Here is a 16,529-nt window from a genome sequence, read left to right as displayed (position 1 = left end):
CCTTTCCCCTCTCTCACCTACTTCCTTCACATTCCTCCCTACCCACTCCTCTTTCTTCCTCCCCATGTCCCCCTCACAATACCCAGGACATCTGGTCTACCTTAGCACCACCCACTTCTTCACTATGGTGGGTCAGTGCAGATCTAGCTGAGGGTAAGTCAAAGATTCCAGGGCTCCCCAGATCAGCCATGGAAGCAAATGAAGATGAATACATGACAGTCCAAAACCTTTGGGGTTCAGCAAAGGCAGTCCTAAGAGGAAAGTAGATAGCAATACAGGCCTACTTCAAGAAGCAGGTCTCTAATACGAAACCTAACCTTACACCTAAAAGAGCTAGAAAAAAGACAGCAAATGAAGCCTGAATCCAGCAGGAGAAGGGAAATAATAAACATTAGAGCAGAAATAAGTGATATAGAAATGAAAAATACAGATCAAAAAAACAAGGAGCTAGTTCTTTGAAAGAATTAACAAAATTGTTAAGTCCCTAGCCAGACTTATCAAAAAAATAAATAAACAGAGAAGAAAGAAGAAAGAAGAAAGAAAGAAAAAAAGAAAGAAAGAAAGAAAGAAAGAAAGAAAGAAAGAAAGAAAAAAGAAATGGGCCCAAACTATAAGAGAAAATTATAAGCAATTATATGCCAACAAATTAGGTAAACTGGATGAAATGAATGCATTGCTAGAAACATAAACTCTCATATAGAAAATCTGAACAGGGGAGGGGCAAGATGGCGGGAGAGTAGGGTCCCCGAGTCACCTGTCCCCACCAAATTACCTAGATAACCTTCAAATCATCCTGAAAATCTACGAATTCGGGCCGAGATTTAAAGAGAGACCAGCTGGAATGCTCCAGTGAGAAGAGTTCGCGCTTCTGTCAAGGTAGGAAGACGGGGAAAAAGAAATAAAGATACAAAAGGCCTCCAAGGGTGAGGGGCCCCGCGAGGAGCCGGGCTGAGGCCGGGGCGAGTGTCCCCAGGACAGAAGAGCCCCATCCCGAAGGAGCAAGAGCTGCACCAACCTTCCCTGGCGGAAAGGGGCCCTCAGGGAGGTGGAGCAGGACCCAGGAGGGCGGGGATGCCCTCGGGCTCCCTGGGACACTAACAGGCACCTGCGCCCTGGGAGAGTGCGCCGAGCTCCCTAAGGGCTGCAACAAGCACAGCGGGACCCAGAGCAGCTCGGAGGGGCTCGGGCGGCGGCTCCAACAAAGGGGCTGCGGGGCGGGAGGGCGAATCCAACAGCGCAGGCCCCGGAGCACAGGGCGCCGGAACACAGCCCAGGATCCGGCCTCCCCCGGACAGGCAGAGGCCGGGAGGGCCCAGGACCCCAAGGAAACTCCTGCCCCGAGCTGAGCAGATCAGCAGCCCCGCCCCGGAGCCTCCAGGCCCTGCAGAGGGAGAGCCCCGGAGTTACTGCGGGAGCTGACTCCAGGGATGCAGAGCTGCCGCCGCCACTGCGGTTGTTCCTCCTGGGGCCTCACGGGGTAAACAACCCCCACTGAGCCCTGCACCTGGCAGAGGCAGAGCAGCTCCCCCAAGTGCTAACATCTGAAAATCAGCACAGCAGGCCCCTCCCCCAGAAGACCGGCTAGACATACAGGGGAAAAACAAATTATTCACCAAGCAGCACTGGAAAGTTCCAGGGGAAGACAAGGGACTTACAGTATACATAATCAGAGGACACTTCCCCGTGTTTTTGTTTTTTCTTTTTGCTTTCTGTTTGCTTCCCCCACGCTTTTATTCCTTTCTTTCATTTTTATTTCTCTTTTTCTTCTGTTTTTTTCTTTTTTCTTCCTTTTTTCTTTTTTCTTTTTCTCTTTTCTTTCCTTCTTTCTCTCCTCTCTTTTTCTCCTTTTCTCAATAAAACTTGTTTTTGGCCACTCTGCACTGAGCAAAATAACTAGAAGGAAAAACTAACCTCAAAAGAAAGAATCAGAAACAGTCCTGTCTCCCACAGAGTTACAAAATCTGGATTACAATTCAATGTCAGAAAGCCAATTCAGAAGAACTATTATAAAGCTACTGGTGGCTCGAGAAAAAAGCATAAAGGACTCAAGAGACTTCATGACTGCAAATTCAGATCTAATCAGGCAGAAATTAAAAATCAATTGAATGAGATGGAATCCAAACTAGAAGTCCTAACGAAGAAGGTTGACGAGGTGGAAGAAGGAGTGAGTGACATAGAAGACAAGTTGATGGCAAAGAGGGAAACTGAGGGAAAAAGAGACAGGCAATTAAAAGACCATGAGGATAGATTAAGGGAAATAAATGACAGCCTGAGGAAGAAAAACCTACGTTTCATTGGGGTTCCCGAGGGCGCCGAAAGGGACAGAGGGCCAGAATATGTATTTGAACAAGTCCTAGCTGAAAACTTTCCTAATCTGGAAAGGGAAACAGGCATTCAGATCCAGGAGATAGAGAGATCCCCTGCTAAAATCAGTAAAAACCATTCAACACCTTGACATTTAATAGTTAAGCTTGCAAATTCCAAAGATAAAGAGAAGATCCTTAAGGCAGCAAGAGACAAGAAATCCCTGACTTTTATGGGGAGGAGTATTAGGGTAACAGCAGACCTCTCCACAGAGACCTGGCAGGACTGAAAGGGCTGGCAGGATATATCCAGGGTCCTAAATGAGAAGAACATGCAACCAAGAATACTTTATCCAGCAAGGCTCTCATTCAGAATGGAAGGAGAGATAAAGAGATTTCAAGATAGGCAGAAACCAAATGAATATGTGATCTCAAAACCAGCTCTGCAAGAAACTTTAAGGGGGACTCTTAAAATTCCCCTTTAAGAAGAAGTCCAAGGGAACAATCCACAAAAACAGGACTGAATAGATACCATGATGACACTAAACTCATATCTCTCAATAGTAACTCTGAACGTGAATGAGCTTAATGACCCCATCAAATGGCGCAGGGTGTCAGACTGGATAAAAAAGCAGGACCCATCTATTTGCTGTCTACAAGAGACTCATTTTAGACAGAAGGACACCTACAGCCTGAAAATAAAAGGTTGGAGAACCATTTACCATTCAAATGGTCCTCAAAAGAAAGCAGGGGTAGCAATCCTTATATCAGATACACTAAAATTTACCCCGAAGACTGTAGAGAGAGATGAAGAGGGACACTACATCATACTTAAAAGATCTATCCAACAAGAAGACTTAACAATCCTCAATATATATGCTCCAAATGTGGGAGCTGCCAAATATATCAATCAATTAATAACCAAAGTTAAGACATACTTACATAATAATACACTTATACTTGGTGACTTCAATCTAGCGCTTTCTACACTTGATAGGTCTTCTAAACACAACATCTCCAAAGAAAGGAGAGCTTTAAATGATACACTGGACCAGATGGATTTCACAGATATCTACAGAACTTTACATCCAAACTCAACTGAATACACATTCTTCTCAAGTGCACATGGAACTTTCTCCAGAATAGACCACATACTGGGTCACAAATCGGGTCTGAACTGATACCAAAAGATTGGGATCATCCCCTGCATATTCTCAGACCATAATGCCTTGGAATTAGAACTAAATCACAAGAAGTTTGGAAGGACCTCAAACACGTGGAGGTTAAGGACCATCCTGCTAAAAGATGAAAGGGTCAAGCAGGAAATTAAGGAAGAATTAAAAAGATTCATGGAAACTAATGAGAATGAAGATACAACCGTTCAAAATCTTTTGGATGTAGCAAAAGCAGTCCTGAGGGGGAAATACATCACAATACAAGCATCCATCCTAAAACTGGAAAGAACTCAAATACAAAAGCTAACCTTACACCTAAAGGAGCTAGAGAAAAAACAGCAAATAGATCCTACGCCCAGCAGAAGAAGAGAGTTAATAAAGATTCGAGCAGAACTAAATGAAATCGAGACCAGAACTGTGGAACTGATCAACAAAACCAGGAGTTGGTTCTTTCAAAGAATTAATAAGATAGATAAACCATTAGCCAGCCTTATTAACAAGAAGAGAGAGAAGACTCAAATTAATAAAATCATGAATGAGAAAGGAGAGATCACTACCAACACCAAGGAAATACAAACGATTTTAAAAACATATTATGAACAGCTATGCGCCAATAAATTAGGCAATCTAGAAGAAATGGACGCATTTCTGGAAAGCCACAAACTACCAAACCTGGAACAGGAAGAAATAGAAAACCTGAACAGGCCAATAACCAGGGAGGAAATTGAAGCAGTCATCGAAAACCTCCCAAGACACAAAAGTCCAGGGTCAGATGGCTTCCCAGGGGAATTCTATCAAACGGTTAAAGAAGAAACCATACCTATTCTACTAAAGCTGTTTGGAAAGAGAGAAAGAGATGGAGTCCTTCCAAATTCGTTCTATGAGGCCAGCATCACCTTAATTCGAAAACCAGACAAAGACCCCACCAAAAAGGAGAATTATAGACCAATATCCCTGATGAACATGGATGCAAAAATTCTCAACAAGATACTAGCCAATAGGATCCAACAATACATTAAGAAGATTATTCACCATGACCAAGTAGGATTTATCCCCGAGACACAAGGCTGGTTCAACACTCGTAAAACCATCAATGTGATTCATCATATCAGCAAGAGAAAAAACAAGAACCATAGGATCCTCTCATTAGATGCAGAGAAAGCATTTGACAAAATACAGCATCCATTCCATCAAAACTCTTCAGAGTGTATGGATAGAGGGAACATTCCTCAACATCTTAAAAGCCATCTACAAAAAGCCCACAGCAAATATCATTCTCAATGGGGAAGCACTGGGAGCCTTTCCCCTAAGATCAAGAACAAGACAGGGATGTCCATTCTCACCACTGCTATTCAACATAGTACTGGAATTCCTAGTCTCAGCAATCAGACAAGAAAAAGACATTAAAGGCATTCAAATTGGCAAAGAAGAAGTCAAACTCTCCCTCTTCGCCGATGACATGATACTCTACATAGAAATCCCAAAGGACTCCACCTCAAGATTGCTAGAACTCATACAGCAATTTGGCAGCATGGCAGGATACAAAATCAGTGCCCAGCAGTCAGTGGCATTTCTTGACACTAACAATGAGACTGAAGAAAGAGAAATTAAGGAGTCAATCCCATTTACAATTGCACCCAAAAGCATAAGATACCTAGGAATAAAGCTAACCAAAGAGGTAAAGGATCTCTACCCTAAAAACTATAGAACACTTCTGAAAGAAATTGAGGAAGACACAAAGAGAGGGAAAAATATTCCATGCTCATGGGTTGGCAGAATTAATATAGTGCAAGTGTCAATGTTACCCAAGGCAATTACACGTTTAATGCAATCCCTATCAAAATACCATGGACTTTCTTCAGAGAGTTAGAACAAATTATTTTAAGATTTGTGTGGAATCAGAAAAGACCCCGAATAGCCAGGGGAACTTTAAAAAAGAAAACCATAGCTGGGGGCATCACAATGCCAGATTTCAGGTTGTACTACAAAGCCATGGTCATCAAGACAGTGTGGTACTGGCACAAAAACAGACACATAGATCAATGGAACAGAATAGAGAATCCAGAAGTGGACCCTCAACTGTATGGTCAACTAATATTCGACAAAGCAGGAAGGACTATCCACTGGAAGAAAGACAGTCTCTTCAATAAATGATGCTGGGAAAATTGGACATCCACATGCAGAAGAATGAAACTAGACCACTCTCTTTCACCATACACAAAGATAAACTCAAAATGGATGAAAGATCTAAATGTGAGACAAGATTCCATCAAAATCCTAGAGGAGAACACAGGCAACACCCTTTTTGAACTCAGCCACAGTAACTTCTTGCAAGATACATCCAGGAAGGCAAAAGAAACTAAAGCAAAAATGAACTATTGGGACTTCATCCAGATAAGAAGCTTTTGCACAGCAAAGGATACAGTCAACAAAACTCAAAGACAACCTACAGAATGGGAGAAGATATTTGCAAATGACGTATCAGATAAAGGGCTAGTTTCCAAGATCTATAATGATCTTATTAAATTCAGCAGCAAAGAAACAAACAATCCAATCATGAAATGGGCAAAAGACACAAACAGAAATCTCACAGAGGAAGACATGGACATGGCCAACAAGCACATGAGAAAATGCTCTGCATCACTTGCCATCAGGGAAATACAAATCAAAACCACAATGAGATACCACCTCACACCAGTGAGAATGGGGAAAATTAACAAGGCAGGAAACAACAAATGTTGGAGAGGATTTGGAGAAAGGGGAACCTTCTTACACTGTTGGTGGGAATGTGAACTGGTGCAGCCACTCTGGAAAACTGTGTGGAGGTTCCTCAAAGAGTGAAAAATAGACCTGCCCTACGACCCTGCAATTGCACTGTTGGGGATTTGCCCCAAAGATTCAGATGCAATGAAACGCTGGGACACCTGCACCCCGATGTTTCTACCAGCAGTGTCCACAATAGCCAAACTGTGGAAGGAGCGTCGGTGTCCATCGAAAGAAGAATGGATAAAGAAGATGTGGTTTATGTATACAATGGAATATTCCTCAGCCATTAGAAACGACAAATACCCACCATTTGCTTCGACGTGGGTGGAACTGGAGGGTATTATACTGAGTGAAATAAGTCAATCGGAGAAGGACAAACATTATATGCTCTCATTCATTTGGGGAATATAAATAATAGTGAAAGGGAATATAAGGGAAGGGAGAAGAAATGTGTGGGAAATATCAGAAAGGGAGACAGAACATAAAGACTCCTAACTCTGGGAAAGGAACTAGGGTTGTGTAAGGGGAGGAGGGCGGGGGGTGGGGGTGAATGGGTGACGGGCACTGAGGGGGGCACTTGTCTGGATGAGCACTGGGTGTTATTCTGTATGTTGGCAAATTGAGCACCATTAAAAAATAAGTTTATTATAAAAAAATAAAATAAAATTTTTAAAAGGCATAAAGTTTTAGTTACTCAAGATGAGCAGGTCCAGAGGACTACTGTCCAATGTTCACAGCTAAGAATATAATTAACACAGTTAATTGTGCATGTACAAGAGTGTCAGGTTCACTTGAGTGTCTCAATCAGGTAAGCCTCTGACTCGATTTTGGCTCAGGTCATGATCTCAGGTTTGTGGGATCGAACCCCACATCAGAGTATATGCTGACCATGTGGAACCTGATTTAGATTCTCTTCTCTCCCTCCCCTTGCTGTCCCCAATAACCTCTCTCTCTCTCTCTAAGAAAAAAAGAGAAAGTGTTTTAAATGAAGTAATGTACACTTGTTTAGACATAATGCTATTGCACTCAATAACCTATAGCATAGTGTAAACATAATTTTTACATGCACTGAGAAACCAAATAATCTCCTTCATAAACCAAAGATTTATTGGACCCTCTTCTTTGCAATATTTGCTTTATTGTGGTGGTCTGACACCAAATCTGCAGTATTTCCAAGGAAGGTATTATCATATTACAAAACTTTTAAAAATATATTGCTGATGAGGATGTATCTCAATACAACTGATTTCTCTTGAAATCTTACAAATTTTACTGTAAGCATTTCCACATCCTTTTTCAGAAAGAGGTCTACAGGAAGCACATGAATGCCAAAGGGCCCATCACACAAATGGAGGGGAACCCTGCATAATGCCAGCTGGTGAGCCACACTTTTGCACTTTGGCTCACCTGGATCTCCCTAGAATGGGGACTTTCTATACTAGAGAGGGCTCCCAACCCTGATGAGCCACCTGAAACAGGGCACTACTCTGTTCCCATGACATCCTGTCTCACACCTGCTGCTGTACCCAAAACAAAATGTTCAACCTTGTTTTTTTCATTAGGAGATGGAGACCATCTTAACCTTAAACGTTATAGGCGAGGTATTTTAATGGAAGTTACAAATTGACGACAGAAAGTGAGTAAACTTCAAAGGAGAAGTACACATGGTGCTATCAGTGGTGACCTCAAGAAGATTTAAATTCCCTGGTCAGTTTCCTATGAAAGACCAACAATAAATACTCTCAATGGCAGCCCATTTGGGACCAGGGGTGCTGTTCCAGACAGGTGTCTTTTTTTTTCTTTACTTTCCTGTCTGTTCTCACTTTCACTTATAAACTTTCACTTCACTTCACTTCACTTCACCCTCTTGTGTCCCCAAGATTCATTCTTTGACTGAGACAAGAACCCTGCAACCCTGTAACCCTGCTCTTCCTTCTTTGTCTTTAAACATCCAAAACCCAGACTCAGGCTGTCATATCATAAGTGTTGAGTATTTGATGTTAGCTGGCAAAAGGGTGCTCCATTGCAGATACAGAGCAAAGCACCCAAGAGGTTCCTGTAAATGTATGGATCACTAACAGTAATGAAAGGACACGCAAGTCTGATTCAGGGCATGAAGTTATGCTTGGCTCAGTCAGAATGTTGAGCTAAACTTTAGGAGATTGTCTTAGCCTATTCATGCTGCTATTATGAAATATAATGAAAATACAGACTACACAGATTATAGACAACATAAGCTTATTTCCCTTAGTTCTGGAGGCTGGAAGTTCTTGTTTGAAGAATGGGCATGATCAGGTTCTGGTGAGAGTGCTCTTGCAAGCAGCAGATAGCTGTCTGTCTCCCATGTCCTCACATGGTGGATGCGACAAGTGATCTGTCTGGAGTCTCTCTCTCACTCATGAGGGCTTCACTTTCATGATCTGGTCCACTCTCAAAGTCCCCTCCTCCTAATACCATCCATCCCCTTAGGGGTTAGGATTTCAACATATGAATTTATGAAGGCACAAATATTAAGAGCACAGCAAAGGTGACAAGTGAAAATTGGGTACCCAGGCACAAAAGGCAGTGAGTGACTCAGACAAAAAAGCCTGAGAGGGAGGCATGCACATCCCAGATGTGGCCACAGATCCAATAGACAGCCTGAGAGACGGGCTATAAAGAGAGGGCTCTGTGTGCCAAAATAATAGCCCTTGTTCTGTAAGACTTGCATTTTTGGAAAAAGCCCTCTCTGCTGTGTGGACTAGGTGGATGCAAGATAAGCAAGGATAAGAAGAGTCAGAAGGACATTACAGTAGCACAGAGTGTTCACAAGGTCCCCAAACGAAATGGTACCAGAGGGATGCCAAGCCAGGAGGGAGCAAAGGGGAAGTCACTCCATGTAGAATAGCTCTAGAAAACTGTGTGTGGTGGCTGATTGCTGTCACTTTGTCTGGGCCATGGTGCCTGACGTTTGGTCAAACATCACTGTGGATGTTTGAGTGAGGGTGTGTTTAAATTAGATTACCATTTAATGACAAATACCCACCATTTGCTTCAACGTGGATGGAACTGGAGGGTATTATGCTGAGCGAAGTAAGTCAATTGGAGAAGGACAAACATTATATGGTCTCATTCATTAGGGGAATATAAATAATAGTGAAAGGGAATAGAAGGGAAGGGAGAAGTGTGTGGGAAATGTCAGGAAGGGAGACAGAACATAAAGACTCCTAACTCTGGGAAAGGAACTAGGGGTGGTCGAAGGGGAGGAGGGCGGGGGGTGGAGGTGAATGAGTGACGGGCACTGAGGGGGGCACTTGACGGGATGAGCACTGGGTGTTATTCTGTATGTTGGCAAATTGAACACAAATAAAAAATAAATTTATTATAAAAAATAGATGACCATTTAAATCAGTGGACATAAAAAAACAATAATTAATAAATAAATCAGTGGACACAGTACAGCGAAGTGTTCTTCCCAATGTGGGTGGGCCTCATCTGTCAGTTGAAGGCCTAACTAAAACAAAAGGTGGACCTCTTGGGAGCCAGAATTTCTCCAGCAGACTGCCCTTGGGTTCCAAGTGCAACTCTCTCCAGTCCCCAGCTAGCAAGCCTTTCCTCTCAAAGTTTGGTGACTCCAATCACACGAGCCAATTACTTTGAAAAACTCTTTCTTTCTCTCCTTCTGATAAATAGATAATAGATTAGATTGATGATTTGTAAGATACATAGGTCAATAGATTGATGAGTAGATGGATAGATATACATAGAAATGTCAACCTGGGGGGGAGGGGCAAGATGGCAGAAGAGTAGGGTCCCCAAGTCACCTGTCCCCAACAAATTACCTAGAAAACCTTCCAATCATCCTGAAAATCTAAGAATTCGGCCTGAGATTTAAAGAGAGACCAGCTGGAATGCTACAGTGAGAGGAGTTCACGCTTCTATCAAGGTAGGAAGATGGGGAAAAAGAAATAAAGAAACAAAAGGCCTCCAAGGGGGAGGGGCCCCGCGAGGAGCCGGGCTGAGGCCAGGGCGAGTGTCCCCAGGACAGGAGAGCCCCGTCCCGGAGGAGCAGGAGCTGCACCAACCTTCCCGGGCGGAAAGGGGCTCCCGGGGAATTGGAGCAGGATCCCCAGAAAGGCGGGGATGCCCTCGGGCTCCCTGGGACAGTAACAGAGGAACTGCACCCCGGGGAGATGCGCCGAGCTCCCTAAGGGCTGCAGCGCTCGGCGGGGCCCGGAGCAGCTCGGAGGGGCTCGGGCGGCGGCTCCGTGGAGGGGGCTGCGGGGCTCCGGGAGCAGCTCGGCGGCGGCGGCTCGGGCGGAGGAAGAAGCTCCGCAGAGGGGGCGGCGCGGCTCCGGGAACAGCTCGGAGGGGCTCGGGCGGTGGCTCCGCAGAGGGGGCTGCGAATCCAACAGCGCAGGCCCCGGAGCACAGGGCGCCGGGACACAGCCCAGGATCCGGCCTCCCTCCGGGACAGGCAGAGGCCGGGAGGGCCCAGGACAGCGAGGACGCTCCTGCCTGGAACTGAGCAGATCAGCGGCCCCGCCCGGGAGCCCCCAGGCCCTGCAGACGGAGAGCCCCGGAGCTACTGCGGGGGCTGACTCCAGGGCTGCAGAGCTGCCCCCGCCACTGTGGCTTCCTCACGGGGTAAACATCCCCTCACTGAGCCCTGCACCAGGCAGGCGCTGAGCAGCTCCCCCAAGTGCTAACACCTGAAAATCAGCACAGCAGGCCCCTCCCCCAGAAGACCAGCGACACGGACCAGTTCCAGGCGAAGTCAAGGGACTTAAAGTATACAGAGTCGGAAGATACTCCCCCGTGTTTTTTTGTTTTTGTTTTTTTTTGTTTTTGTTTTGTTTTGTGCTTTTTTTTCTTTCTCTCTTCTTGATTTCTGATTGCTTCCCCCACCCCACCCCCCTTTTTTTCTCCTTTCTTTTTCTTTCTCTTTTTCCCCTTTTTTTCTTCTTTCTCTTTTTTCTTTTTCTCTTTTCTTTCCTTCTCTCTCTTTTTCTCCTTTTCCCAATACAACTTGTTTTTGGCCACTCTGCACTGAGCAAAATGACTAGAAGGAAAAACTCACCTCAAAAAAAAGAATCAGAAACAGCCCTCTCTCCCACAGAGTTACAAAATCTAGATTACAATTCAATGTCAGAAAGCCAATTCAGAAGCACTATTATACAGCTACTGCTGGCTCTAGAAAAAACCATAAAGGACTCAAGAGACTTCATGACTGCAGAATTTAGATCCAATCAGGCAGAAATTAAAAATCAATTAAATGAGATGCAATCCAAGCTAGAAGTCCTAACAACGAGGCTTAACGAGGTGGAAGAACAAGTGAGTGACATAGAAGACAAGTTGATGGCAAAGAGGGAAACTGAGGAAAAAAGAGACAGGCAATTAAAAGACCATGAGGATAGATTAAGGGAAATAAATGACAGCCTGAGGAAGAAAAACCTACGTTTCATTGGGGTTCCCGAGGGCGCCGAAAGGGACAGAGGGCCAGAATGTGTATTTGAACAAGTCCTAGCTGAAAACTTTCCTAATCTGGAAAGGGAAACAGGCATTCAGATCCAGGAAATAGAGAGATCCCCCCCTAAAATCAACAAAAACCGTTCAACACCTCGACATTTAATAGTGAAGCTTGCAAATTCCAAAGATAAGGAGAAGATCCTTAAAGCAGCAAGAGAAAAAAAGTCCCTGACTTTTATGGGGAGAAATATTAGGGTAACAGCAGACCTCTCCACAGAGACCTGGCAGGCCAGAAAGGGCTGGCAGGATATATTCAGGGTCCTAAATGAGAAGAACATGCAACCAAGAATACTTTATCCAGCAAGACTCTCATTCAAAATGGAAGGAGAGATAAAGAGCTTCCAAGACAGGCAGGAACTGAAAGAATATGTGACCTCCAAACCAGCTCTGCAAGAAATTTTAAGGGGAACTCTTAAAATTCCCCTTTAAGAAGAAGTCCAAGGGAACAATCCACAAAAACAAGGACTGAATAGATATGATGACACTAAACTCATATCTATCAATAGTAACTCTGAACGTGAACGGGCTTAATGACCCCATCAAAAGGCGCAGGGTTTCAGACTGGATAAAAAAGCAGGACCCATCTATTTGCTGTCTACAAGAGACTCATTTTAGACAGAAGGACACCTACAACCTGAAAATAAAAGGTTGGAGAACCATTTACCATTCAAATGGTCCTCAAAAGAAAGCAGGGGTAGCCATCCTTATATAAGATAAATTAAAATTTACCCCGAAGACTATAGTGAGAGATGAAGAGGGACACTATCTCATACTCAAAGGATCTATCCAACAAGAGGACTTAACAATCCTCAATATGGGATCCCTGGGTGGCGCAGCGGTTTGGCGCCTGCCTTTGGCCCAGGGCGCGATCCTGGAGACCCAGGATCGAATCCCACGTCGGGCTACTGGTGCATGGAGCCTGCTTCTCCCTCTGCCTGTGTCTCTGCCTCTCTATCTCTCTCTCTATGACTATCATAAGTAAATAAATAAAAAATTAAAAAAAAAACAATCCTCAATATATATGCCCCGAATGTGGGAGCTGCCAAATATTTAAACCAATTAATAACCAAACTGAAGAAATACTTTGATAATAATACACTTATACTTGGTGCCTTCAATCTAGCTCTTTCTATACTAGATAGGTCTTCTAAACACAACATCTCCAAAGAAACGAGAGCTTTAAATGATACACTGGACCAGATGGATTTCACAGATATCTACAGAACTTTACATCCAAACTCAACTGAATACACATTCTTCTCAAGTGCACATGGAACTTTCTCCAGAATAGACCACATACTGGGTCACAAATCGGGTCTGAACTGATACCAAAAGATCGGGAGAGTCCCCTGCATATTCTCAGACCATAATGCCTTCAAATTAGAACTTAATCACAACAAGAAGTTTGGAAGGACCACAAACACGTGGAGGTTAAGGACCATCCTGCTAAAAGATGAAAGGGTCAAGCAGGAAATTAAGGAAGAATTAAAAAGATTCATGGAAACTAATGAGAATGAAGATACAATGGTTCAAAATCTTTGGGATGCAGCAAAAGCAGTCCTGAGGGGAAAATACATCGCAATACAAGCATCCATTCAAAAACTGGAAAGAACTCAAATTCAAAAGCTCACCTTACACATAAAGGAACTAGAGAAAAAGCAACAAATGGACCCCACCCCCAGCAGAAGAAGACAGTTAATTAAAATTCGAGCAGAACTAAATGAAATCGAGACCAAAAGAACTGTGGAACAGATCAACAGAACCAGGAGTTGGTTCTTTCAAAGAATTAATAAGATAGATAAACCATTAGCCAGCCTTATTAACAAGAAGAGAGAGAAGACTCAAATTAATAAAATCATGAATGAGAAAGGAGAGATCACTACCAACACCAAGGAAATACAAACGATTTTAAAAACATATTATGAACAGCTGTACGCCAATAAATTAGGAAATCTAGAAGAAATGGACGCATTCCTGGAAAGCCACAAACTACCAAAACTGGAGCAGGAAGAAATAGAAAACCTGAAAAGGCCAATAACCAGGGAGGAAATTGAAGCAGTCATCAAAAACCTCCCAAGACACAAGAGTCCAGGGCCAGATGGCTTCCCAGGGGAATTCTATCAAAAGTTTAAAGAAGAAATCATACCTATTCTACTAAAGCTGTTTGGAAAGAGAGAAAGAGATGGAGTCCTTCCAAATTCGTTCTATGAGGCCAGCATCACCTTAATTCTGAAACCAGACAAAGATCCCACCAAAAAGGAGAATTACAGACCAATATCCCTGATGAACATGGATGCAAAAATTCTCAACAAGATACTAGCCAATAGGATCCAACAACACATTAAGAAAATTATTCACCATGACCAAGTAGGATTTATCCCTGGGACACAAGGCTGGTTCAACACTCGTAAAACCATCAATGTGATTCATCATATCAGCAAGAGAAAAAACAAGAACCATATGATACTCTCATTAGATGCAGAGAAAGCATTTGACAAAACACAGCATCCATTCCTGATCAAAACCCTTCAGAGTGTTGGGATAGAGGGAACTTTCCTCAACATCTTAAAAGCCATTTACGAAAAGCCCACAGCAAATATCATTCTCAATGGGGAAGCACTGGGAGCCTTTCCCCTAAGATCAGGAACAAGACAGGGATGTCCACTCTCACCACTGCTATTCAACATAGTTCTGGAAGTCCTTGCCTCAGCAATCAGAGAAGAAAAAGACAATAAAGGCATTCAAATTGGCAAAGAAGAAGTCAAACTCTCCCTCTTCGCCGATGACGTGATACTCTACATAGAAAACCCAAAAGCAAATGGTGGGTATTTGTCGTTTCTAATTGCTGAGTACTGGAGGGTATTATGCTGAGTGAAATAAGTCAATCGGAGAAGGACAAACAGTGTATGTTCTCATTCATTTGAGGAATATGAAAAATAGTGAAAGGGAATATAAAGGAAGGGAAAAGAAATGTTGGGAAATATCAGGAAGGGAGACAGAACATAAAGACTCCTAACTCGGGGAAACGAACTAGGGGTGGTGGAAGGGGAGGAGGGCGGGTGTTGGAGGGGAATGGGTGACGGGCACTGAGGTGGACACTTGACGGGATGAGCACTGGGTGTTTTTCTGTATGTTGGTAAATTAAACACCAATAATAAAAAAAAAACATCCTAGATTAAACAATTTGAGAAACCTGCAAAAAAAAAAAAAAAAAAAAAAGAAAACCCAAAAGCCTCCACCCCAAGATTGCTAGAACTCATACAGCAATTTGGTAGCATGGCAGGATACAAAATCAATGCCCAGAAATCAATGGCATTTCTATACACTAACAATGGGACTGAACAAAGAGAAATTAAGGAGTCAATCCCATTTACAATTGCACCCAAAAGCATAAGATACCTAGGAATAAACCTAACCAAAGAGGTAAAAGATCTATACCCTAAAAACTATAGAACACTTCTGAAAGAAATTGAGGAAGATACAAAGAGATGGAAAAATATTCCATGCTCATGGATTGGCAGAATTAATATTGTGAAAATGTCAGTGTTACCCAGGGCAATTTACACGTTTAATGCAATCCCTATCAAAATACCATGGACTTTCTTCAGAGAGTTGGAACAAATTATTTTAAGATTTGTGTGGAATCAGAAAAGACCCCGAATAGCCAGGGGAACTTTAAAAAAGAAAACTATAGCTGGGGGCATCACAATGCCAGATTTCAGGTTGTACTACAAAGCTGTGGTCATCAAGACAGTGTGGTACTGGCACTAAAACAGACACATAGATCAATGGAACAGAATAGAGAACCCAGAAGTGGACCCTGAAATGTATGGTCATCTAATATTCGATAAAGGAGGAAAGACTATCCACTGGAAGAAAGACAGTCTCTTCAATAAATGGTGTTGGGGAAATTGGACATCCACATGCAGAAGAATGAAACTGGACCACTCTCTTTCACCATACACAAAGATAAACTCAAAATGGATGAGAGATCTAAATGTGACACAAGAGTCCATCAAAATCATAGAAGAGAACACAGGCAACACCCTTTTTGAACTCGGCCACAGTAACTTCTTGCAAGATACATCCACAAAGGCAAAAGAAACAAAAGCAAAAATGAACTATTGGGACTTCATCCAGATAAGAAGCTTTTGCACAGCAAAGGATACAGTCAACAAAACTCAAAGACAACCTACAGAATGGGAGAAGATATTTGCAAATGAGATATCAGATAAAGGGCTAGTTTCCAAGATCTATAAAGAACTTATTAAACTCAACACCAAAGAAACAAACAATCCAATCATGAAATGGGCAAAAGACATGAAGAGAAATCTCACAGAGGAAGACATGGACATGGCCAACATGCACATGAGAAAATGCTCTGCATCACTTGCCATCAGGGAAATACAAATCAAAACCACAATGAGATCCCACCTCACACCAGTGAGAATGGGGAAAATTAACAAGGCAGGAAACCACAAATGTTGGAGAGGATTGGAGAAAAGGGAACCCTCCTGCACTGTTGGTGGGAATGTGAACTGGTGCAGCCACTCTGGAAAACTGTGTGGAGGTTCCTCAAAGAGTTAAAAATAGACCTGCCCTATGACCCAGCAATTGCACTGTTGGGGATTTACCCCAAAGATTCAGATGCAATGAAACGCCGGGACACCTGCACCCCGATGTTTCTAGCAGTAATGGCCACAATAGCCAAACTGTGGAAGGAGCCTCGGTGTCCATTGAAAGATGAACGGATCAAGAAGATGTGGTTTATGTATAC

Source organism: Vulpes lagopus, chromosome 13 (assembly GCF_018345385.1).
Source record: "Vulpes lagopus strain Blue_001 chromosome 13, ASM1834538v1, whole genome shotgun sequence".
NCBI classification, from domain to species: domain Eukaryota; kingdom Metazoa; phylum Chordata; class Mammalia; order Carnivora; family Canidae; genus Vulpes; species Vulpes lagopus.
Note: the sequence above shows the minus strand (reverse complement) of the source record.